This window comes from Syngnathus scovelli, chromosome 11, assembly GCF_024217435.2.
Source record: "Syngnathus scovelli strain Florida chromosome 11, RoL_Ssco_1.2, whole genome shotgun sequence".
Lineage (NCBI taxonomy): Eukaryota > Metazoa > Chordata > Actinopteri > Syngnathiformes > Syngnathidae > Syngnathus > Syngnathus scovelli.
Window position 1 is genome coordinate 5,364,892 of NC_090857.1, and position 27,467 is coordinate 5,392,358.

The following is a 27,467-nucleotide window of genomic DNA, read 5'->3' on the forward strand; positions in this document are numbered from 1 at the left end:
TCACACAGTGAAAGTAAAACCTCCTACGCTTCATGTGAGGATGCCTCACAACGGAAGACGAGTGTTCAAATGTTTATTTCTTTATGGGGGGCAGCGGGCCTTATTTGGAAATAATAAAAATGATGCTACAGAATTTATACTGTGGTACTCAGTGGAGCAGCAGTTATTATCTAGGTTACTCCCTTCTCATGTTATTATATCATAAAATCCTGTTTATCATAAATCCACCACACAATCTTCAATCCCTTTTTAGAGCACAATGCGCTTTCACTTTAAATCTCAGCCGGAAGCAATGTAGTCTATAAGCTCTCTGTTTTGGGTATTGTATGAATGTGAGAGCTTGTCAGAATGGATGGAGAGAGAGAGAGAGAGAGAGAGAGAGAGAGAGAGAGAGACTGCACAGTACTGATACAATGACAACTTGCCAAAGTGGGAAGTTCTTGCAGTGGGAGAACTTTGTGTTCCATGTGGTTTAGCCATTTCACATCAATCATCAGAAGAGCTGAAGACTACACAGCGCTCATCTGAGACGCAATTGTTCTTGCAGGGATGCATTTAGATACAAAACCTCTTTTTCATGTCTATGGAACAAGGCAAGGTTTAGGTTAAGACTTAATTGTGACCCCAATTACATTCAGATGTCAAACGGCTGCCCGGTTAACACATTGAACATTTCCACATGTTTTTGGTTTAGTCCCCCTTTTGTCCTGATGTGTTTTCCTGAAATCCACAACACTTGGAGGTACAAAGGCCAACTAATATATGGAGCAGGTGTTCAAGTTGCTGCAGTTGACCAGACAGCCGAGTCACAACATTCGAACAAGGACAGCGGATGAGATAAGTTACCACACAACAGGGAAAGTTCAGTTAACATAACATCAAGAAGATTATCACAATAATTGTGGTGGTGGGTTGTGACAGTTGGTTGTTATAACTGGTGTTTTTTGTACTTTTTAAATGTTTTTAGGGTTCTTGTTTTGGTGGCAGTTTAGACAATAATGCTGGCGCAATAAGAGAAAAACAAAAGTTGTTGTCATAATCTGTGTTTTGTTGGTTTTGATTAGATTTTAATTTAGTCATGATTTTCTTGTGTGCAGTTTTTCCATGCCTGTTTCATGAGCAGGCGGCTCGGCGGCGCACTGGGTAGCACGTCCGCCTCACAGTTAGGAGGGTGCGGGTTCGATTCCACCTCCGGCCCTCCCTGTGCGGAGTTTGCATGTTCTCCCCGAGCCCGCGTGGGTTTTCTCCGGGCACTCCGGTTTCCTCCCACATCCCAAAAACATGCTTGGTAGGCCGATTGATCACTCCAAATTGTCCCTAGGTGTGAGTGCGAATGGTTGTTTGTCTCTGTGTGCCCTGCGATTGGCTGGCAACCGGTTCAGGGTGTCCCCCGCCTACTGCCCGATGACGGCTGGGATAGGCTCCAGCACGCCCGCGACCCCCGTGGGGACTAAGCGGTTCAGAAAATGGATGGATGGATGTTTCATGAGCTTTTTTTGTGTCCACCTGTTCTTGGCAGTCCGGCCCCTTCTGTTTTCCAATTGGCTTCCACTTGTGTCTCGTCCTGGTGTTTCTTGTTGTCTCGTCAGTTTGTTTGGGTTCAGTTATCTGCTTAGATTCACTGTTTTGTGTTGAATGTTTGAGGCCAGTTGAGTCTTGTCTTAACCCTAGTGATTTAGTTTGGGGGGTACAATTGACCCTTGTTATTTTGGATTTTTGTTAATTTAGTGATTTTGATCATATGAGTTTCTTGTTTGTTTTCTTCTTTTTGGTAAATTAATACAGTCTTGATTTTGAACACATCCTGACTTTTTGGCTTCCCTCCACCTGGCTCCACAACTCTGCCTTAACTGTAAGTTGCTCTTCTTATTCCACTAAAATCCGCAAAACTGTTCATTGCAAGCTATAAAATGTTTGAGCACTAGAGGTCGCGTTTTATCTACTTTCTGGTTTGTGGTAGGCCTGATTTGAGAGACTCTGACATCCTCGGTCATCATCTCTTCCCTTTGGAGTCTAATCTTATTCATATCTCCTTAAATGAACAAAAAGCAGACAAGGAGCATAATAAATTGTTCCTCTGTTATTTATAGAGCAGGAAAAAGTGACTCCTCTTCAGCAGAGCTATTATGTTCATCCTATCTGCTTTCCAGTAAGCAATTATCACACAAACTTGCCATCTAAAAAGGTGTTGCTAATGATGCTGTTTCTCAAGCAATTTATCTAAACATGCTCTCTTCATTTTGTAAGAATGTGCGAAAGGATATGCTTCGATAGTTTTGTAAAGCTAAAACGTGTACACAGGCAGGAAAGAGAGAAGCCGTTAATGATTTCAAGGTGAATTATGACTTTGGGTATGATAGACTGTGTGAAAGAAACACTATCTGATCCAAACAGCTATTCAATCATGTTCCAGAAGATTAAAACATCCTCTCCAGATCATACTTTCTTATTATACTGGTTGTTTTTTTAAATCATGTTGCACCAATTCATGGCTGTAACATGCATTTGTTGAGCTGACTAAGGCATTTAAAAAAAAAAACGGGAAATACCCAAGTCACTTACAGTGCAGTCCCCCCGTGGCCCCCCTCTAGCTCCGCCCATGCTTGAGATTTAAAAAAAATATATTTTGCAATAATTTTGTCAAGTTTGATGAAACATTTACTGACTAAAAACAACTTTGTTTTGATTTGAATACTTTGAGGTAGTGCACCAACGCTGGCATAACATTGTCTGGCTTACAGCACGAAGAAAAGGCATAGTGCACGTGCGGTGTATATAGATTCCACGTTTATCATGAACACAAGTAGACAGACAGGAGGTGGTTGATGGTGAATGTGCATTCCGGCCTATGAGAGCCTGCAGGTCCATATGATGAACTGCACTATTTTAGTCGTGCGTGTGTGTGCACACACTTAAGAGAGTGAGTATGTTAGAGCCTGGCTGAACAGGGCATAGGTCCAGGCCTATGGACACATACCAACAAGAGAGAATAGAATATCACGCCTTACTAGAGAGAGTAACGCTCTGCACGTTTATTAACCATTTTACTACTATCTCCAACAAAACAGTCACGTATTCAATTTGTCGTGCACGTACATTGACTTAATCACTTTCTTGATTGGTATAAAAAAAAAAAAAAAACAGCCAGGCTTACTTAGCCAACATGCTAATCCTTCATTGCTACCTCTCTACTCCAAAGCTGCTTCTGCTCCCATTAGGCTGATTTCATTTATTTCCCCCCGTCAAGTCTAAATGTCCATGCTAGCATTAAGCAACCATCTGTGGCTGGGTTACGATGGCCACTGGCTCAAGGCTGTGTTTTAAATAGACGCAATGGAAGGTTAAAACTACATTTAAGTGTATTAAAGGAAGAAGGAATGGAAAACTGTCAGTCGTCGAGCCTGAAAATGGTTTCTCAAGAGAACAATTCCTAATCTATTGTAATTATATCGTGTGTCATTTATCGCAAATCTGAATGTACAGTGCAGGTTATTTGTCTGATTTAATGCTGTAATGAGGATCAACAAAGAAGCCACCAGGTCCCGTTCCAAACGACAATGCGGTTTGATTGTCGAAGACAGTAACCCCATCGCTACCGACGGCCTGTAAACTCCTTTGTGATCCCATCATCAGCTTCCACACGCATTTCCTCACAATGTCTCGAGGGAGCACAAAGAAATCGAGCAGAATCCAAATCAGCGCTGTGCAATCCAGACAGCAGCTCGGAACAGCACAGCCAAAATGGTTTATCGTTGTTCAAATATTGAAAACTCCTTCTGTTTGCAGTTCAGATTGGCCTGCATCTGGTTGTGTGTGTTTGAAGAGAGAATTTGGCATGATAGGTAAAATATCTATGCAAAGACGAAATCATTTTCTACCATGTGAGAAGGTTTTGAAATGACACGTCGCACTAAATTCACATTTGGCTTGAAACACACATATTGTACAGTGTGACTTTTACCTTGCACATGCCGCTGAGTGTTCATCATGTGCACCAAGTGCTATTTTTTTAATTACTTGAGATGAATTCAGACAGAAATACTGACAGAGTTGTTGGAGAAGCAATTATTGATTCACTCATGTTGAGGTCACGCTCCCTCTCTTGTACATCACAGCTCAGTCTCCCTAAAGCAAATCAAACATGCTTTCATTCCCTGAGCTGCAGTATGTCAATGTGAGCGTGTCCTGGGACACTACCAGAAAAGAACCACATTTAAAATCCAATTACCCGTGAAGAAAACACTTTGCGAGCGGCACAGGCTGACAGGCTATACTCACGTAACGTTTAGCCGAGGACATCGGTGCCGTTGCTCTCGTAAATTGGCGGTGAACTCTTTCTGTTGACTTCTTTATTGAGTAAAAGGAGTAAAGAGCATCAGAAAATAGTAAGCTTATTATTATTTTTCACCATCACAAATGCTATGTGAATGCTACAAATGTCTACATTTATCAAGATGGTCCAGACAGCATTCTAAGAAATAGGAAAGGCTTAGCTGTGTTAGTTGTTCTCACGGCTAAAGCTAGTTCCAACATTTTTATGTATTTGGGGTATGGCTCCAAATACACACCTCTCTTCCAGTCACTATCTTTATTTGAATCTACTGATGGCACTTTATGACTGTGACAGGATGTCAAAATGTGAACGGCACAATAAAAGAAGATTTAAATACCGGTTCTGATTGAACCTGTTGTGGAAAAAGTGCTGAAACTTTAAACGGCAGGGAATGACAATATCACTCACTCTGAATAGTGTGTGCAGTGTCAAAATGAATGGTGACCTTTGGAGAAATACATCACTTGTGTATTTTCACCCTGGGCCTCAGCTAGCAATCATGACAGGGCTCACAAAAGGACAAAAACTGCCATTTGGCTGCAATCACTTGAAAAAAACTTTTCTGGTGCCGCAGTGACTTTCATACACCTTTCCGTTTTTTTTTTTTTTTTTCATTCAATAGATGCTTTATATGTTTTGTGCCTTCAAGCAGCCTAGTTAGTAACTTGTTTTTATCAGTCTATCCCAAAATGAACTTTGATTGACTGGCATGATAAAAGGAAGGTGGCAGTGGCTGGCTGCCCTTGATCGTCTGCAGAGAGAGCTGTCCACGGTGCTGGATCCTGTTTCTGGGTGTTGTTGGCTTGTTTTGAACATTTTGACAGTCAGAACAATAAGTGCTCTTCTACCAGATGTTAGAATGCATAAATATGCATATTTACTTTTAAAATATTCTTTTGCTGTGGCTGTGAGACTTATTTATTTGAATATATCTTGGCTCAATCAAAATTAAAGTCTACCATAGACTACTATACCTCCATGCTGCCTATATGTGTACATTTTTTTCTTTTTTCTTTGTTTCTTTTTGAATCAGCATGAGTAAGGGTGTCCCAAGCCCCGGAAACAGTAGCACTCCGCGTTTGTTAAAGGTCTCTTCCTCGCTTTCTCTCTGTCTCCCCTCGGTTATTAGTCTGCAGCAGCATCCTGCGTGACACACAGAGGCAGGCAGTCCTCCTCTCTTCTCCTCTTCTCTCCATCTCCTCACTCTCTTCTTCATCCAAGCACGCATTTATCACTCATTCTCTCCGCCTCACTGCGCGGTCGCCAGTGGAGAAGTCGTTTGGCTGTGGAGCGGCTCTGTCGTCTTTTCCTCCCCAAAAAACTCAGCGGGCGAGTAGAAAAGGACAAATGCTGATTCTCGCCCTAAAGCGGCCGCCGTTCATCTTCGTGTCTTGGGAAGTTATTTGCGGTGCATGGATAGAAGCTGCTGATTGTGCTCGCCGTCGTTCAAGCGTAGCAGAGGAGAGATCGGCTTCAAGGCAAGGTAAAAACTGTTGTTGCCGTCAACTCCAACACAAATAAATACGCAAGAAAATGTTGCGTTGACATGCCTAACAAATGTGACTCAAGTCAAATCTGGACTCAATGCGAACTGCGCTGTAGACCCAATTTTCAAAATATGAGCGCTTTCTATTTGTGCCAAATGATGTACGACTGTTTGTTTAATCAAACAATTGCTACTCACACAGACGCACATCCAAGAGATGCTGATGTGTGAAAAATGATGGATTTGCTCAAATTGATGATTTAACCAAAGTACGCATTAGAAACCGGTTCCATTATGATGCAGTTCTATTGTGCGCCACACGGAACGACAACCACTTATTAATTAAACGTCGACTTTAGTAAGAGAGTGCGCGATCCAAAAGTAAGCATTATTTTTACCAACTTTTTTAGTACAGCTCTTGTTTCATTATATTAAATTGTAAAAGTGTACCTAATATATGGCTGGTGTATGTTTAGCAGCAATGAAACAGACCTAATCTAATCATAATTAATATATTCCCTCAACTATCCTAGTTTTTGCAACTTCTGAATAAAGTGTATTTGCATGTACTTGAGTTAAATATACTGCTATGAAGCTGCTCAAGTGAAACCAAAATGTAAAAGATTATTGGCTGTCTGGTTCTTGGCCACCAAGGAAAAGAATTGCTGTATTGATTGACACATCTCTAAATAGGCATGGGACCAGCTGGACTCTCTTCAACCAGATGGGCACAATAATAATGACAAAAACAACTCGCATCAATTGCCATACTTCCTCAAATAGTGGCTGGGTGGGCATGTTTGAATTGAACTGAAGATGAGTGAGGGATTGTAAATCTAAAACAAAAATGATGGCGAATTGAAGGATGGAAATAAGGTCACAGTTTACTAGAAGGCCAATTGTCATTACACTGTACTTTGGTGCTGCTGTTTTGGTTTGCAACACAAAGCAAATGGGCTCAGCAGTTAAGTGAACAAATTACTTTTTTTCTTCATGGGGTTGATGATGTACCCAAGATGCTAATCGAGGCGCTTTAACCAATAATAGAGGCAGCTACTATTTGAAGAATTATGATATCTAGCTCAAGACTGTCACGTCTCGCCCCCAACTGCTCCACTATGATCATTGTAGCCACTGTAGTATAGCTACAATAAACATTCTATATTTTAAATGAAAGATGGCTGCCACGTAGCAACTGGAGCATCCAAGGAGGATATTTTAATCTCACAAACTGTAAAGGCAACACCTTTAGGCCCTTGTTATGAACTAAATCTGCTCTTTAGAATTAGTCCACATGTCTGAATAGATAACACAAAACACTTGTATGCACTACAAAAGCTGGATCCTTTCAAATCCAGCACCAACTTCCATGCCATCAAATTAACAATGGATTCAGGACTAGCTTGCATATTAGCACAGTTTTTGGAGTGACCTGAAAAGCACCCCCCCCCCCCCCCCCCCCTCCCTCCCACCCGGCCTCCCTCCCAAAACAGGAAAACAAGAACATTTTAGGTTCTGCTTACTCAGAGATATTTAGGTCTATCTTGGCTCTCTTGTTCTCACTCACTCATCCATTTTTCTCTCTTTGTCTCTCTCTCTGCACTCACAAACTGTGTCTCATCACATCTCGTCACTCCAACCAGCACTCTGCCCTCCATTGCTCGTCTCCGTCGCACGCACACAAAGACGTACAAAGGCCTGCAGCCATGTCTAGCTTGAACCCTCCACACTGTATGCATGCATAGCTTTGGTCATGTAATATTTGCTTGTGTCCGATTTCTTGGTGTGTGTTACTGTCGGAGCATTCCATGGTCCACGATAACCTCAACGTTGGATCAACTGTGAATATCACTGCATGAAATCTCCACTTTGTGATGATTTTGATTTCATCTTAAGGCAAAGAGGGAGGGAAGCGTTGCATCTGTATTTCCTATTGTCGGTTATGCAAATTTGCATTTCACCTCTTTCATATCACGTATTATGTAGACAGTAAGACAAATGGCTCATATTAAAACCGCGGGCGTGTAAGTGGGGATTCAAGGGTGGCATATTCCATTTTCTTTTTTTATTTGTGGCCTGACAAAGTTAAGACGGAAGCGACATATATATCCCACAGGGTCATTTAATAATGTATAGGGCCCGCCCTATATTAAATATCTGAAGCGGTGGCATAGTGATGCTCGGTCACTCGGGGACGAGATTCCATCAGAGTGCCTCTGGTGACAGCATTGTGTGGAATTCTCACTGAATAATAGCCGTTCAATCACACAGCCTTTCTGTGGCTTTCTAAAGGATTTTTTTTTAAATATAGTAAGTTATATATTAGCGTAATAAAGAAACAAGCTCTAGCCACAAAAAAAGTGACAAAAAAAAGGTAGCAGATGTCTATATTTAAAGCTCCTTCCTGGAGAGCTACAGATGTTGCCCTCCCTTGGGTTGGAGCACTGTGTTTTTTGGAGAGACAAAATCTGCTCCTTTTTTTTTTGGTGGGGGAAGAACTTTTTATAGAACCAGAACACAGCATCTTTGTATTCGCTCGCAAGTGTGTTTGCAGTTTGATCACACTCGTCTTATTGGCTTTCCAAAGTAGTGGCTGTGTTTAATCAGCAACACTGAAATTGGGAAAAATATGGAGAAAATATTTGTTCTGTTTACCAATTTGCGTTCATAAATAAGCATGTAGGGATCGCAAATAGTCAACGAGATTATGCTCAGTGGAGAAGAAAATGGTCCATTTTGAGTAACACGGCCGTGATTGCCATTATAACAATTGGACTGACTGAAAACAATGACTTTTAAATGAGATGTCACAATTCATTTTGTAGTTCTTGAAAATGATCTAGTTGTCGTGCTGCCTTTCTTTCTCATTAGCTCTTTGTATTACATTTTATCCTCGCCTGTTACTCTTCATTCCAGAATGCATCGAAGCAAAAATTGTAGTTATGAATAATAAGAAGCAAGAGTAATAGAGGAATTAGAAGACACTAAGCTAACTTTTAGCCTATTTCATAACAATCTAGCAAACTCTTTTGCTTGTAAATTTTTATTGCCCCTATCAAGCGACTTGTTATAAATATGTCGTTCAGAATTAAGAAAAGCTGTCCTCTGTCTATTTCTGTGCACTCGGGATGTTTTTCTTGTCTTGTCGAGCTTTGCCCTCTCTATCCGTGAAGGCGCACATCACTTCAGCTGGCTTAACCAGCGCACCCTCACAACAAGGCTGTTCCACACGGTGCCTCGCATTAAGATGCAGAACACTCTCGCCGACTTTTTCCTCATTGATCCTAATCCTTCGCCTCTCCACAATGACTGATCGCCAGAAGAGTGAGCAAACCTCTTGTCCCTGGTGCAGAGCACCTTTGCTTAACGTAATGATGAGAGCGCGGCTGGAATGAAAAGATGTCTCTCAATGAGGAGAGATCAAACTGTCAATTCACTCAATCAGCATGTTCCAGGCACAGGCCCATGGAGAGAAAGAGGCGAATGTCAGGAAGGTGCTAAGAATTCTGCAAAGCTGGAAGATAAAATTAATATAGATGAAATGTTGGGTGTTTATTTCACAAAAATAATGATTAGGTAGGTATGGCATTTATTATGAATCAACATCAATCGACTACGAAATGTCAGTCTGCTTTTATAGTTTGTTTTTAGACAGTTGCAGGCCATTCTCAAAGTTCACCTTCGAATATCTCATTTGGATGATATTGCCAATGACGTAGAATTTGACAATGTTCTAATCTAATATCCTGTAGTTCATCATCATAGGATTATCATTCATAATAAATTAAAAACACAGGTGTTGGCCACCTAATGGCTAATCCTTTTGCTTCTCTGCATGGCGAATCACCACAAAGCATTGCTACTGTGACTTGATGTCCTGGTCTTTTTACTTTGGGGTCATTTTCATTACACCTACAAAATGGGACCGTTGAAATGGAATGATTGAAACATTCTCGATTTCAAAGTAACTATTTCAACTAATGGTACAACACATGAACACACACACATACTCTATACTGTAACCTGGATTTGCAGCGCTGATTCCTTCTTACCTTTCTTGCTCATTCTCACTGGGAGACATGACTAACTTGATTGCGCTTTGCACAGGCTTTGAAGAACGGCTTGCTCGCCTGAGAGAAAAAAAACACGTTTTTAGATTGCACATGATTGTTCTGTTGCATAAATAGCACAGTGTGTACAGCATGGACTCCTAATATAGTCTAAATTACCGTTTCCTCTGAATGAATATTTCCTTCTGTGACAAGTGTATGTTGCTTGTTTGTGGTCGAGTGAAACGTCGGGGAGTTAATTACTCTGTGTGTGATTTTACAGTGAGCGTGCTCAAAATACAAAATGGCCCGTTTAGCTGATTGCATTGCGGTTCTAGTGAAAATGATACATTTCAATTCTTGTGAAAATTATAAATTTCAACTCTTCTCCATACTGTTTTTTTTTTTAAACAGACATGCAATTATCTGAGCTACTTTCCCCTGCTTATGAAAAGACAGATTATTTATACTGCAGAGAGGAATAATACTACAGAGCGGAAAATGAACCTTTTAACTGTATATATGTCTTGTGGGGACAGTAGGTTAATATTCCACCCCAGTAGCTTACACAGAAATCAGCTTTATTGATCATTTAGATGCAGAAACCCATTTGAACGGGATGATGAAAATAATATATATAATATCTATTACTATAATCTCATGTCGGTCATGTCCATATTCTTTGTTGCTGCATTATGCTGTGCAACGTTCATATTTAATGCCATTGACCTGATTTTCTTCTGCTCATAGTAGAGTATATGTTGGCTTACAGGCATATCACCGGCTTGTGTGTGGCCCACATGAGTTAATGCCATTATCAGGAGGATCAAAATGAATTCATGAAAGTTCATATTTGTTTATGCATAAGAAAAATAGTTTCGAGGCAAAGTTGCCATTTGAATGAATGACTGTGCTCTACTCACCATTCTACTATAGTCATGTAAAATCTCAAAGTAGTAAAAAGAAAAGTAACCGTGTCCTCGTGTCCTTGTTGTGAATAGTAGATGTCTCTTTATGTCAAGCACCTCCCGAGTGTCACTTTGTCAAGGGGACAAAATGGTCTGCTCTTTGTTGCCTGTGTGCATATTGTGAGCATAATTTTACCGTCAAGGACAGAAGGTTTCAAAAGATAGCCCAAATTTCTGTGTACGACAATCCTAATTCACTGTTTGCGTATTTACAGTTAACAAGATTACCATTTAAAATCCCCTGCTGGAATGCTGCATTTCCAAAAGCCACATTTCCACTGAATGTTTTATTTCGGTTTGCCACGGCACCGTTGGAATAAGTAATTCGGGCTGTAGCTGTAGAAGAATGTGCCCGCATCAGATGAAAGTATTAGGATGAAATCACAGCAGCAATACAACAAAAACACAGCAAGACAAGTCTCAAAAATGGAGTCAATTTCATCCTCGGTTCAATAACACGACTATAAGAATAGCTGGAATATAAATTGTATTTTTTTTTTGTGTGTGTGTGTCGTCTGGGCCTCACATTTACAAATGTGTGTACCTCACTTTATGTTAACATTTGTTGACAGGTTGTTTTTTGGGAACAAGGTCATAATCAGATGTAAACACAATTCAATCTGTAGATTAGAGCCATCTGCACACCCAAAAAAATCCTGCTAAAATGTTTGACCTTGTTAGCACTTATTCCAGCTCGTTCATTGGCCACACAAGTTCATGCATATTTAATCGAAAAGCTCACTTGACCTTATAAAAGGTACAACACGGCGCATGCTCTATGTAACTCCGCCCCTTTCAGCCAAGTACTTGATGTGCTTTCCTGCTTGATGCTTTTGGAAAGTCACCTATATGTGATTTAGGCCAGTCCTTGATGTTCTAAAATGACAGAGCAAATCTAGGTCCAGAGTTCCTCATGCTTTAATAAATAGGCCAAATGCCGACCTCGTTGCCTGCGCCGCTGTCAGAGCAAATGGGAGTGTTGAAGGATGAATGATAAAAGCAATGTTTCCTTTTTTTTTAAAGAAAGAGAACAATGTTGTTCATCTGTAGTTTTAAGATTGAAAGAGAAGTAGGTATAACAAGAATCTAAAAGGAAACTCGGAAAGTCGCAGTGACTCAAGCTAATGAGAGCGGCGCTCTTGAAGCTTTTTGCCCCACTTTGACAGATAGGGCGCCTTTTAACGAGGATTACTTTTAGCTGAATGTTTTCACTCGTGAAAATCCATGCTCTGTCCTAAGTAAGCTATTGTCAAGGTGCTTTGAGGTCAGATTCTCCTTTCATCTGGACATAATTCATTCTTTTTTTTCTCCCCTCCCATGTCTTAACTGGTTTAGCATCCATCAAACTTTTTTAGTCTTGTGTATTGGCTGTCGCATGCATATTTTGCCAATTTGACTTGACAATGGGTAAATAAAGAAAGAGATTTAATGAGTTAATGCATTCCGATAACACTGTCAGAAACATCTTTATTAAATCTACATCACTTTGATTAATTGAGAAGCATATGACTACAATTAAAGAGGAACTGAATTGAGGAAAGCAGATTCCATAACAAGAGAAAATGTTCTTAACTTCCCAGCGGGATGTCAGCAACAGGATTAGCAAATTGCTGTGACATTTGAACCCTAGGCAAGAGCTAGCTAGCGGAGTTAGGCCGCTGATAGTAGATTGTGATGAGGCCCTGACAGTGCCTGTTGGTATTATTATGAATGTTTGTGCTGCAGCGACAGTATCCCTGCAAGAGCTTGTGTCACGGTTTTTATGAGGAGGGCAGATTTAAGAGGGATTGGCGCTTAATCCTTCTGGGGTTGCCCATGCTGTGCGATAACAGCTGACTTCGGTTAAAGCACTGATGGACTACACTTGTTGGAGAGGTCTCTGAATGCTGAAAAAGGCAACTTGGTCAAAACGGAGTCAATGATAACATTTCTGAGTGACAGGCTTATAAACCTTTGAGTTTTTAAATTCAGTTTGTTTTCATTCATTCCTGGAGTAAGTTTGTTTTATTTATTTTTTTCAAAAATCACATAAGCACATAAAGATGTTAAGTGGTTGGCTGCCAGCCAAGACCTCATTTAAATCAAGTTGCATGTCTGACCTTGACCTTGAAGCCAAGCCGTGGCGAGCTGATAATGCAAACTGTGACGGGACGGGGGGGGGGGCATTTGATTCTGAATGCAGCAGTCACATACACTTAGGTCTTTTTAAACCAAACGGCATTTGCACGGCACAATACCAGCTCAGTTTTACTCGCTTCCGTTCAAGGCAGTCGAAAAACAACAATGGGGAAGAATAACGGTTTCCCGTAATTATGTCAGAGCCTGGTTGGAAGATCAATTTTATTTCGACAGAGACTGAGAAAATAGTGTGCTGCAGCAAAGCGAGGAGAAGCATGTGTGGTCGGTTTTGGGTTTACAATGGAGTTTGAGTTTTGTTTCCATTACAATGAAATAAAACTTTGCCGTAGTAAAGGCTTGTTTTGAAATGTTTTTCCGCGATCGACACCATTCATACAAATCTTGCACACCAGCTGGACCCTTGTAGCCACAACAGAGAGATCACGGGGAGGTCATGCCAAGTCTTCATGACCGAACTTGTGTTGTAAGCCTGTGAGTCAACGTGATTCAGCTCATCAGGTACAGTCATGCGGTAGCGACGTATCATGTTAGCGTCATATTGTCACATGTGAGTGTACAGAACGAGATGATTGCCCATATTAATTCGTCAATGCTTGCAACTGAGTGATATAACGAAGGCGAGACACTCAGGCGGAATAAGCGAAGGTCAGAGCTCATTTCTGGTTCATTTTTATTAACTCCTTTACCGCCATTGACGGCTAAAGATGTCTAAATTCACTAGCAGTGAATGGTTTGATCAAAACTGCCCTGAATTTACACTAAACCTGAACTGTGCTCATGTAACTAGTTGCTAATTTATGTAAAGGAGGAAATTGTTTTTCTCTGAAGCACATATACAGCAGGAGAAAAAAAATCGTCAAGACGAAGCAAAATTTGCTACGCAAGGCCAGCTTTGTCTGTCGCATGCAGCTGTGTGCCAGCCGTGACATCTGAGGAGCTTCCTGCAGAGACAAAGCTACTTAGCATTTTCCTGCCTTTTACCCTCTTGAGAGCTTAACTATGTCAGCATAGCTATCAGTGTATCTACAGCACAGGTGTCAAACTCAAGGCCCGGGGGCCAGATACGGCCCGCCACATCATTTTATGTGGCCCGCAAAGACAAATTATGCATCAAATTCGTGTGTCATTACTAGAATTGCAAATTGTCTTCACTTTTAATAATCTCTCTTTTTTATTAAATATTTCACCAGTTTTTGCTCGTCTGATTTGAAAATGTATTTGTCAGTTTGTTTTGTAGCTTTTACTGGATATAATATGAGGTGCTCATACATTTATTTGGGTTGACAGTCATAATGGCCCTTCGAAAGAAGCTATGACTACAATGCGGCAATGAGTTTGACACCCCTGATCTACAGGTTGGCTAAAAAAAAAAAACATGGCAGTGTTAAGGTTACCAGAAATTACTGTTGCCTAGTCAACCTATTCTTATTCGGGTTTTTTTCAAGAAAATATTTGTTTACTTGCATAACTTGTTTGCTAGTATTTAATGAATGGAGCCTGGTTTTGGAACAGATGGAAAAGTTTTCCCTTTGATTTATTAATGTCAGATTTCATGTAAACACAAAAATGATGCTCGCTCTTTGGGTTTCCTGTCTGGTTCCAAAGAAGTGCAGGCTAATTGAGTGTAAGTGATACAGCGAACTGTAGCAGTTGACATCCTGATGCACTTTCTCCCTCCATGGTGGCATTTACAGGACACGAGCTGAGAGGCTCACTAACAAAGATTCTCATTTAAGCCGAAATGTTACACATCTACATACATTTTGAATCAACGCCTGGAGAAAGTTGCATGGCCCTAATTTTGACAGGCAGCTGTGATTATCTCCGCCTACGGCTATGTGAGTGACGCATTGCAGGCCTGATTGCATCTTCCCTCCTCAACAGCTCAAAGCCACAAGCATTTGCTCGGGAAGAAACATTTCTTTGTTTGTGGATCTGAAAAGTTATCTCCATAGCATAATATTGTATTGTTTCCTTGTGTATGCACGTCACCAACAATCGTTTCTTGCTCTTTTGGTTTGTCTGCGTAACAAATATTACACGCGGTGAAACTAAATGGTTTTGAATCAAGTTTATTCAGATCACATACATAGATAAAACAGAATAAGAAAATAAATCACAAGCTAGGCTATGCCCGGGGTGTGTTGCATCATGTAAAATGCCAAGAAATTTGCATTAGCGATGGCCTTTTTTGAAGTTTCTGCCCTCAGGGTTTTGGAAATCTAAATATAACTAGTGTTGTTATTTATGTGTACCACGAGGGGAAAATAAAAACAAAGGCAATAGCAGAGCCATGGGGGAACTGTCACTCAATCATTTGTGTTAAAAACGGCCATTTTCGTTATTAATGCGTCTATTCTACTTTATAAAAGGAAACATTTGATAATAATTTTAGGTTGAATGAATAAATGAAAAAAATTGAATTGTTTTTATTTCTCAGGTGTAATTAACCACAACTCTGACATTTGTTGCCAGAGGCACTTTAATAGTTTTTTATGAATATGAAATACTTTGTTAGAAGCCACCGTGAGTGCCGCGGTTCACTCAAACGACTCCCATTGTGAGTTCAATTCCACCTCACCGCATGAACACGAAAGAAATCTTGTCTGCCTCCATATGTACCCCGTAATTAAATAAAACTGATCCAAGTTGTAGTATTCTTATCAGCAAACGTCAGCTGGGATCGTCTTGAGCTCCTTCTGACCTTGAACGGGGATAAGCTGGATAGAAAATGGTGAGATGGGTTAGGTTGTATTTTCAATGGGATGCCATTTTTAGTATTATACTGCACACCCATTTAATGCAAGTCAATGTTAAGACACAGAAGAAACAAATGCAAATTTTTCTCTGCGATTGAAACTGCTGTGGTGAAATTAAAACTTTTACATGCAATTATTATGATTAAGGTTAGTTTTAATGAAGCAGTTTGCTGCAAGAGTAGCAATTACTATTACTTGAAGATGCTTTTAAAAGCATCTTGTTAATTTATTATTCCAACTGTGGATTATTTGCCAACACGGCTTGCTAGTTCAAGCTCTTACTTTAGTTATTGATTTGAGGACAGCACTTTCAACTGATGACTTAAATCTGAATGAGAATTCATTTCTACTTAATCAGTCAAAATTGAAGTGATTCTTTTTTCAAGCACGAAATGGCACTAAATATAAGTGGTTCATGAAGAAAATAGATCAAAATGACCCAGTACAATACTACAATAATATACAATCTTTTCATGAACATCTCGGAGCGAGATTGTCGTCTCCATGGCAATTCTTATACTCTGCAAATTCACCTTCAAAAGAGAGCAAAAAGATCAGCCAATATCAAAGAAATTCAATCAGGAAAATCACAAATTAGCTGCGCACTTTGGTGAAACTGTTACATTCCAAGACAGAGAGTGGAGGTTGGGGGGAAATATTCAGATGCGAGGGAAAAAGAGATGAAAGAGGAGCATCGAAAGCAGAAGAAGGGCACCGAAGCACAGGGGAGGGCTGTATAATAAACAGCATTGGCTGCCGTTGGGATGAAGACAAACTCATGGCGCAGTACATGGGAAGCGTACACACTGCATCATTTCACTTCCGTCTGCCAAGCAAATGACATCCATCCTTCTCACTTAGCGCAAACTCCTTCTGGCAGCGGTCCTGGATGGCCACCACCACCCCTTTACCCCCCTCGGAGTGTGCTGGCGGTCGCCTTCATCGGGCTTCAATCAATATTTTAGTGCTCTTGCTCCTGTGGGGTCTGCTCTGAGCCCAGGGGAGGTGTTGACGGAGAAGTCTGGTAGGCGGAGGAAGGAGAGTTGTGTTCCAATACTCACGAAAGGAGCGAAGGGGGACGTGTAAAGGGAGAAATAATCCAACAGAAAATGAGAAGCAGCATCAAAATGGCTAAGTGGAAAATGAGTTGATGGAAGGAGACAAATTTGCTGTTTTTGTATTTAGAGAATACATGTCACCATATTAGCTTTGCATTTGTGACAGAGACATTTTGTCCCTTTTGGTCCTCTCTCATCCCTTGTTGTCACTTTGTTACGCTCACAGGCTGTTGCTACGACGACAGCCGTTGACACAATTAGGGATTATTAGGGGTTGTCAGCCTGACAAGGAGGACAGATCGACGGAGATCGTAGAAGGCCTCCAATGATAATGTTGGGTTTATACATGACTCCATAGATCAAGCAACCGGGTAAAATTTGCCGTGCCAAAATTTGTTCAGCTCTTTAAAAAATATATCAGTGTTAATCCGACGTTTCTTTTGCCCTAACATTTAATTCAGGAGCAAGTATGTGTAACTGTGGTGCACTTTGAGAATGTTAAAGGAGTTTAGTGTGCCATAACTAAAACTTTTAGGAGGCAAAAAGTGGAGCATGAAGTTGAGCAACACTGCAGCCCACTTTTCTGTTCATCTTTTTATTTTCCTCTACATCTATTTATGTTAGTTTATGAAGCTGAAGTCCAACAGTTGATGGAATCTTAGCAGTGTTTGCTAGCAACAACGATGAAAACTGAAAAAAGAATCTTATTTCGATTCCATTTGTTAACAGAGCAGCCACCCCCGCCCGCCCCGGGGTTCACATTCAAGCAGTCCCAAAGAGAATGTCAAGGGAATTTCAGAACACATAAACATATGTGCCCTTTCAAGGATCAATATATTATTGACATTATTGAACCTCGGCTTTTACGCCACAAAGACAAGTTTGCCAGATGACCCGAAAGTTTTTATGCGTGTCGATTTTAAATCTTAAACCATCCAAGGGAGTCGTAGGGCGCACCAACCAATTTATTATTATTACTATAAAATTTATATGATACAACTTTTGCCATGTAGCAGTTTTTACTACTCATCCTTCGGCTGCTACTCTTTCTTAATTGGAGTCCGCTTGTGATAAATTCAGTTTATTAGACATGATTTATAAAGGCACACACATCACACCATGAGAGAGAAAATTCTCTGTAGCCAACTTGAAATGACCTCACGCTCATGAAAGATGAACCTCATTGGCAAAATCCAAAATGTGGCCAGGATGACGAGAGCCGGCAAACCTCCAGTGAGGTCGGGTTCCTCTCATCAAGCGGAGGTCAGGTAACGGTCGGTTGTGATCAGCTCAGCTCAGTGGCACCCAATCTGGTATCATCAGGCGAGAACAAAAGTCCACTCTTGTGTTTGATTGCTGCTTCAATAAACCAAACAATTTAATCAGCGTTACTCAGGTCGGTTGCCCCAAGCGATTTTATTGATTGTCTCGAGGAACGCAGTTTCCTGGCAAAGAGCTTGTTGTCGTAAATTAATGCCTCTTGAGTTCTTATCGTAATCTGGGATGTGTCAAGTTGGCGTATTTCTACACATTGTTGGTTAATATAACGTCAGCTTCCTCGCTAAGAATAAACAAACTACCTTTATGTTATGTTCTACTACATATAACATGAGGTCATATATGTGGGTGAAAAATGATGCCACTTACTTTCCTGATTTTTTTCCTGCTTCAGGAAAAAGCCTCGAATCTAATCAGTGTTGTGTAATTAAAATGTGTTATCGGCGCGTTAGTACAATTGGCCTATCTCGAGCTGGAAATTGATTTTAATGCATTTCATTTCAGATCCTGATTAAGATCACATCGTCAGACTTTTTCTGTCATTATAGCGATAAAAATCCTCATTAAAATAAACAGTGTGATTATGTTTTGATAATTTTTCCAGATGGAAAAAAAAAAGTCCAGAAATGTCTTTTTCTCTCATTGTGTTTGCTTTGCCGATTAAAACTGATTCTTTTGTGTTGCAGGATTTATTCCTCTCTGAATTGGCTCTTCTCTGACCTGGGCGGCAAAGTAATAAGGTAGAGTGTGTTGATGTTCTATCTACACTGTTATTGTTTTTTTTTTTTTCCTCTCTCTCTCTTGCTACTGTGATCGGGACCATGCAAATGAGAGAGTGGGCAGCTCAGTGTTGGAGAATAGGATATGAGAATTGCCGAGGGGGATTAGCTCATTGGCCATGGGGACATGGTGCATCTTGACCTTGTCTTGTGTGGATTGAACTAGCGTGGATCCTGAAGGCTTTGGGACACTTCACCAGACAGAATATGCATATAAAGCTATGGCTTGTCCTAATAAATCTCTCAGGACTTTTGTTTGCAAAGGCAAAACAAAAAAAAATCTATCTGATGGTAAATATTTTGAATGCAAGATGAGGAGCACTTGGGGGGAAAGGACACTTTTGGTTACGTAGCAATGTCGCCTGCAGAGGACATGGAACATGGTCGCAGTGCTCGGCGTCACCGGCGTCCTCTGTATTCTGTCCTGAGGAACATCAGTGGTCATCATTTCACACCAGATTAATTTCACTGTAAGTGCAGCCTGATCTCAACATGAGTGCAACTAATCATTTCCAATGTCATTCAATATGATTAATGATTTTTGAGAACCAATAATGGCTCATTTTATTTTTGTTTGTGTGCAAAGACTTTTGTTAGTTTGTGTGCTTGTCTGTGTGTGGTGTCCACTTTGTGTTGGCATTGCATTAACATACTTTAATCCTCTGCATGGCTTATTGGACACAAATCCAACCCCAAGCCAAAAGCTTTTAAAGCGCCTGCTGTTTGGTTTGTGTTGCTACCTTCGCGTTCCAACTTAAAACAAATCTTCATCAAATGTAAACCCAAACATTTTTGCCAACTTTGCTGTAGTTACAAATCAGCTATTGTGTTTTGGTATTTGGCTCAACACTTGAGGTTCTATTTTTAGCGATGAGAATATTAAATCAAATATTAAAGTAAATTAATGAAATCAATAAATTAAATTAATATTAAATTAGAATACAAATTTTGGTATTTGGCTCAACACTTGAGGTTCTATTTTTAGCGATGAGAATATTAAATCAAATATTAAAGTAAATTAATGAAATCAATAAATTAAATCAATCTTAAATTAGAATACAAATTTTAAAAAAATAGTTGGGGTGTATCATTGTCATCATTCCAGTTGCCTGAAGCTAAGAAATTCTGTAGAACCTTCGAGGCAAATCCGTGTGAGATGTTTTGTCTCTTTAACTGTTTTGCACCAAGACCCTCTTCACACAAACCTCTTCGCCCACGGCTGAAAGCGATCTCCAATGCACAATATAATTCTTTGAAGAGAGCAAAGAATTGTGTTGCTTCTCTTTGACAATATGAACAAATCTAATTATGTTCTCCCCTACTCGGTTGTTATCATTATTAGGAACGTCTGATTACATTGAATATATTTCCCGGGTAAAATGATGGTGAATGTGGCTTCAATTTTAATGAGTCCGCCATTGTTACTGCAGCTTTTTGCGTGCATATAATTAAGTCTCATTTATGTGGTGGAGACAAAAGTAAAATTCCTATCGTGATGGCAATCGAGCACCAATTATTTACATGTAGATTGTTTGGATTTATCTTGCACACTACTGCCTTCATATTTTTGAGCAACCGTCCACATTGGGCTGTAATTAAATCCAAATGACCAGAGCCAGAAATGTTCCTACCTGATTTTCTGTGCGAATCATTACAAAGATGAATGGCTTGTGTGGAGCTAATTTTTATACTTCAAATTATTAATTTATGAGCTCCCTCCCATTTTCTACCGTCCAAGACATTTATGGCTAGTCCCACGATGTAACTACTTTTCTTGTTATTTTTAGCTCCGCCAAGCTTCCAGTCATGGAAGACAATTTGAATTTCACAGTGAGATTAAGCGACGACGTGGGCTCGACACCCAGCTGACAAGAACATTTGGTCCACCGTATCACTCTGATGCTTACTGTTGATGCTGTTTTTTTTTTTTTTTCATTTAGGTCTCCATTTGTTGTTGCCATCACTTTGATAAGCCTAATACATAATTCATCTGTAATGACAGCAGGAAGTGCTAAGAGTCGTATACGCATCTAAGAGCCGTTAGCTTTCATCACGTCTCGGTATGACATCTCACTCTCGCAAATGCTTCTCCCTCCGAATTCTGCACACTTACCTTTTCTTTACTTTTCAATCGATGAATTGGCTCTCCTCTCATTTCTTTTGTAGATAGGTCTGCACTATTGTTGCGCAACCTATAAAGTAGGAATGTCTTGGCGTCGTTTTGCCAACCGAGTCCATCCATCTATCCATTTTCTGTACCGCTTTGACCCCACGGGGGTCGCGGGCGTGCTGGAGCCTATCCCAGCTGTCATCGGGCAGTCGGCGGGGGGCACCCTGAACTGGTTGCCAGCCAATCGCAGGGCACACCGAGACAAACAACCATCCGCACTCACACCTAGGGACAATTTGGAGTGCTCAATTGACCTTGTTTTTTGGGATGTGGGAGGAAACCAGATTGCCCAGAGAAAACCCACGCGGACACGGGGAGAACATGCAAACTCCACACATGGAGGGCCAGAGGTGGAATCGAACCCACACCCTCCTAAATGTGAGGCAGACGTGCTACCCAGTGCTCCACCAACCGAGTCTGATTCTTAAATTTTAAGGATCTGCACCTCTGCGTACAAATGGTCACAAATTACGATAGAAACGTATGTACAGGAATGTGAAGGTCGGTAGGATGGACACAATCATTGGTCGTTAATGATCACATTGGACTTCACCGTATTTGATCGCAGCATGATAGAACCACGCTGCCCTTTGCAAAGTGGGCACAAAGGTTATTAACAAATAATTGTCGCTGCGATCTTAATTTTCTTTTATTGTTTCACCAGCTCTCGGGCTGGTCTCAATAATTTGGCCAACAAGGATCAGTTGTAATTAGGAACCTTAACTCTGTTTTGTAAAACAACACCATAAGAGAACTCAAAGAAACAATCTTCTGATTGAAATGTGTTAACATGAATTATTCAAATTTAGAAGAGGTCAAAATGACATCAATTTAACACATTTTATTTATGCACGACTGATAATTAAGTTGTTTTTCCCCCCCAGTGGAATAACCTTCGATTCCTTTTTTCTGTATGACCTTGATAAACACTGAAAGAGAGTCGTCATTTCCATTTTAATATTGTAGGAAGAGGAACGTTTGCTTCTATCAGACAACCGTGGAATGCAGTAGGTGTGCACAAGGTCTTAACTGACTAACACGACAGCTGCTGTCGCACTTGAGCTGCCTTGTGACTTTAACAAAACTTCAAAACATACAACAGTTACTTGGAACAGGGAGTACCAAAATATCATCGGCTAATGAGTCCCAGCTTGCTTCACCAAATCGAGAAGACGTTATGATCTCATCATGTGCATGTTCTGGAAAATGTCCATCCTATTCTCTGGAACCTGCCGTTAATTCATGTAACCTAAAAATAATTTTTATTATTATTAAGTTTGAAAAAGCAAAAATAAAACTGTTGTTTTGGTTTTCTCTATGTTTTACATGGAAAAATAGGATAGCCCGGCACGCATCATTTGCTTTTACATTAATTCCTACGGGAAAAGTTGCTTCTACTTACAAACATTTCCACTTACAAACCCGACCACGGAACCAATTAACTTCATAAGTAGAGGTTCCATTACATTTATAAGGGTTCAAACTTCACAACCGTAATGGCCTTGCTCAGGAAGCCATAGCAACAATGTGGACCACGACAAAAATAAGTTTGACACTCTTGACCTTACCGGACTGTCAGGCATGAAATGGGTGAAAGTGTTTGAAATTGTTAACATAGCACATGTTTGGCTCAGCCTGACATCCAGGTAGAGTAGGTTTTCCAATCTCACACGTTCACCTTCTCACCTCCATCTTGCATTCTGCTCTACCAGAAAAGCAATTTATCGTATGTGCTAATTAACAAGGTCGGCCTCAATTATAGCAGTAATTGGACCGTGTGGAACACCCAAAATGAGACAAATCACAGCCACTTTGTCATCCTCAGATGAGGACCTAATACTAAAATAAACCGGGCTGGGATGAACAGCCTACGGACTTACTGCTGCCGTCTAAAGTTTTGTTTGGAAATCTGATACGGAATTGAACAAAAATGAGAAAATTAGATTTGAAATTTAACAAACAAGTGAATTTATATTCTTCAAGTCGTTAGAAGTCAAATGGATTATATTGCCGAATTCTGTTTTTACATGTCCGAATTTTTGGGCGGTCTGATGATTGCAACATAAAAGATAAATTGTAATAATAAAAATAAATAGAAGCTGAGTATTGTGCAATAGCCTGAGAAAGCCTGCTAATGTCCACGTGCTGCTGTTGCATGGCCTTCATGTGCTTTACTGAATTTGAAATATTCTTCTAACAATGGCTGACAAAGGCATGAATATATTCTCTCACTTTGCTGGAACCTCAGCATGCTTGTACCATTTTTAGAGAATTTCATTCAAAGTGCAAGAAGTGAGCTGGTATCACTTTCTATTCAACAGTTGGCCTTTAAAAGTTTTTTTACTTGTCATCCTCCACTTTATTTTTTTTATGCGGAGTGGTGCATTCATCGCGGTTTTTATTACTGAACTCCCATTTGCTCATTTTTGCAACTTTTGTACGTAATTCAGAGCTACTGTGGGATCATTTTAATTAAATTTCCATATCTTTTGTTATCATGCCTACATAGACAACAAATCCCGTGGAGTATATTAGTTTTCCATTATTCCATTCAGGATGAGGAAGAATTTGTTCCTCTGAGATTAAGACTATCTATGCCAAGATACCTTTTCAAGCCTCTGTGCACCAATAATCCTCTTTAAGGCGTAAAGCATTTAGATAAAGTCCAAAGCCATGCTCGATAACGCTGAAATAATAAAATGTAGCAAACGAGACTTCTCTCCAAGTCTACCCTAAATGTTATTACCAAGCGTGCTGTTTCCGATTCAAACACAAGAGTGAAGACTTCTCACATACATGCACAAATAGCATGACGGCTGCGATTTGCAAAAAGGGCTAACGTGTTTAAAATGGTAAATAAACCCTGGCGGGGCAGATTAAGGCCACGTCATCTGGCCACAAGTGGAGCTTTGGCATCATGAACACGTCAGCGCAGCGTGTGTGGAGCCATGTGCAAAGCTGTATCAAAGCGCTCTAATTTTGGCTATCCTTGCTTTTATGTCATAAAGTTACTCATCCATGTGATGGCAAAGCATCCACACTAGCCCACCTAAGGTCATTGGGTCACATCCCACTTTCATCTCGATGCTCCTCTATCGCTTCCTGCTGTTGCTATCTCATCAAGCTGACCTTGTTCCACTTCCCCTCGGTCTCCTCTTGTTGCCCCAGCCTCTCGTCTCATCCATCTGTGATTGTCTTTTTTTTTTTTTTTCTCGCCTCATGTTTCATCGCTGCCGTAAAGCGCAATAACTTCTGGTGCACTTTGCGGAAATGTAATGGGTGATCGTGTCTGGCTCAGGATTTTAAACCACCTGCCGTCTGCTCCATATCTGTGAGTTTAGTGGATAGAAATAGTGATGACGTCGTGAGCCAAGATGATGGGGTGGCAGCGTTTTGTGGCGTGTGCCCGTGATTGTGCCATTTTGTAAGTGCAGACGTGTATTCCAGTGGCCTGTAGCGAGGGAACGGGGTTGCACATCTGCTTGTGTGTCTGCCTGCCGTGATTGTGTGTCAATTGAGTATCCCATCTGGTCTTGCGAGTAACAAATAAAACATTTAATTAGCCTGAGCTGCGGGCACATTTCGGAAACGTGGATCTGTTTCTCGTCTACGTATTCACGAGAAAGTATAAAAATATAAACGGAAAATATTTGATTTAATGAAAAGAAGACTTCCGAGCAATTTCTCCAAGCCGACATAAGAACATCAAACATGTGCATTATAATTTTGTCGCAAGCATTTAGCTGCATCAAAAAATATTTTATATATAATATAGTTTATAATAATATATAAAAAATAATTAGTTAATAATTATTAAGTAAGATAATATTATCATATCATACAGTACTATGGCAAAGCTCACAAAAAAAAATGAGAAAAGCAAAACTCTACATGAACTTCTAGCTGAAGAACCTCAAGGTAGTATTTTTGGCAGCATTTTAAAAACCTGAGATTCCCTTGTGTTTTCTAAACCCATTTGGAGCTCCACTTACAAATAATACAAGCGCGTTAGTGTTTATGTAACTTTCTGTGCTTAGCAGGTAGTTTGTTTGTACTTGTGGAGGTGGAGGGTTGAAAAAACAGAAGGATGCAAGAAACTGTCTCATCCTGGCACCCACACGGACAAGGTACATCATTAATGGCTGCCATTGAACACAGCCCAAAGATTACAAGTAGATCAAAACATTCTCAGCTATTGAATCGCTTTGTCAGCACATTGACATTGAAATTAAAGCATCTTGGAAAAAGTCATTATGTAGACTATTGGTGTCAAACTCTGCCCTGTGGGCCAAATCTGGCCTGCTATTTGGCCCGCTAAGACAAATTCTGCATGGAGACAATTGATACCCACAAAGCTCAAGTAAAACACAAGCTGGGCTTTCTTTTTGTCATTTTGTGAACACATCCGATGAATAACAGAGAGCAGAAATAACCCAAAATGATCAGATTATTTCTCTTGAGCCTCATTTTGGGGTTTTCTTTCGGAAGGGATTAGATCCATAATTTTAAACCTCCGACGATGCGCCTCAATTGTTGTTTCCTCCATTTTGAAACATGTGTGCCATCATCATCAAAGGACGTGCGCATTTAAAGCTGTCCTTGCACACATTCATGCAAAATGCATTTTAATTTTGCCAATTATTTCAAGCAATAATTGTTCACAGCCCCGGTTGCACGCATGATTGAAGTTGGAAAAATGCGCAATGACGCTGCTGAGTTTCAAAATGACTTGGTAAATCTCCTGCTGCATTAATTAGCACAAATAATGTAAAGCTCGTGAAAATTATTCATAAAGGTCTGCTACAGTACTTTAGGCAATCAAAATCTGACTTTGAGTAAGTCCTTGGCGCTATACTATGGCAATTTGACGCATTAGCGAATAATCTTCTGCTTCAGAAATGGTCTTTGTTCACAAGTCAAAACAGTGCATGCACAGTCAGCAATTTACAAGGAGCTGCTAGGACACAATTCACAAGTCTTCTGCAAATTAAATGCTAAATGTTAATTACACACTGCATTGACTCCTAAAAACATAGATGATCTGAAACAAACTGCATTTTAAATCACAGAATTACATAAGATTGCATGACTCAACCAAGTGATGTTTGGTCATGTCACTAGGCCAGGCGGGACCTTCTCTCCTCTGAGCTAGCATGGTCAAGATGTAAGCCTCTCAATTGGCTTGGGATTGCTTTGAGTGAGACATGCTCGTGTAATAATGTTAAAGTGGTTAAGCCCTTGGGCATCTTTAAAGAGCTTTCTGCAGTCGCATAGGGTGAAAGCGGGGGGGATGGAGAGGAGGCGGGGGTCAAAATAACAACGCAGAGAGCGGAGAAACTATTCCCCCCCTTCCACCATCGACTTTTATGGCACAGCAATGCAAACAGCAGAGGAGACATCTCATTACGCTCACGACAGCGACGAGAGAAAACACGAGTGGGTCGTTGACAGATGACGAGGCTTTTTTTCCACCGAGCCAGTCTCCAAAAGAACCGCCTCTGTCATTCGCTTTAAAGAGGGCTAATAGTAGTTACGGGTTCTGCTTAGCAATTTCAATGTGATGTGTTAAGTCTCAGTGGGCGGTCAAAGAACACAATCCCGTCAAGCTCGAGGCTGACGTGCTGCTTGTTTGGCGGAGGAGTACGCATCATGCCAGCGCAAAGTCTGCGACACGACGAGACAATCGTGAGTTGCAACTGAGCTCACTTTGGCTCAGGTGCGTTTACAAATAGACTCGGTGATGAGGCGGATGGCCATAGCATGTCACTAACTAGGTTAAAGGCTTTTTTTTTAATTTCCAATCAGGGAATTCATCCATTATGTCACACTTTCACCTATAGCTTTCCCCTCTGCAGGTCATGCTGGGTTTTGCTGCAACAGGCCGCCATGTCTTCTTTTTTTTCGTCCCATTTGCTCAGGCTGACTCAGGATGTGAAGTGGAAAATTAAAGGAGAGCCCAGGGCAACAACAGTCCTATTTATTTAAATCACAGGAATCCACTTTTTTTTTTCCCAGAGAGGAAAATATATGAATAAGAAAAATGGCTTAAGTTGTCTCAAGTTTGAAAATATTAATTCATCATTTTAATCCTTCGCTTTTGCTTACATTAATTCAATTTAATGCTGCTAAACCGTATTCGCTTTAACGATATTTTAGAAACTCGGATTTTCCGACCAGCACTTGCCACTTGCACAGCGTCTTACATTTTAGTGACACATGTTGATGAGGATTTAGTTCTCCACCATTTATGTGTGTCGCTTTTAACAAATTAAAAACAAATGGCGATTATGTAATTTCTCCAGCCAGAACTGAAATGTGTTTGTGTATTCTTGGAGAAACACTTTGCACAGTTGGACCGGCACAATGTTGTTGCCACTGTGCTGCAGCAGATGTTTGTGCCTGTGGTTGAAGACGCTCCAGATGTCCGTTTCATGCAGTCTTTTAAAGG

The 27,467-nt window shown here is 40.5% G+C and overlaps 1 protein-coding gene across 5 annotated transcripts in view; it reads left to right on the forward strand.

Moving 5' to 3' along the window:
• The first annotated feature begins 1,480 nt into the window (after positions 1-1,480).
• dlgap4b (discs, large (Drosophila) homolog-associated protein 4b) overlaps positions 1,481-27,467 on the forward strand; it is a 51,960-nt gene continuing 25,973 nt past the window's right edge. For 3 of the 5 annotated variants that reach the window (XM_049732779.1, XM_049732778.1, XM_049732780.1), the window contains exons 1-3: positions 1,481-1,852; positions 18,757-18,810; positions 19,218-19,319. The gene's annotated coding sequence lies outside the window, so the exon portion shown is untranslated. Of the gene's footprint in view, positions 1,853-5,433; positions 5,817-18,756; positions 18,811-19,217; positions 19,320-27,467 lie in introns of those variants that run through there. The other 2 variants (XM_049732776.2, XM_049732775.2) reach the window with 2 other exon arrangements.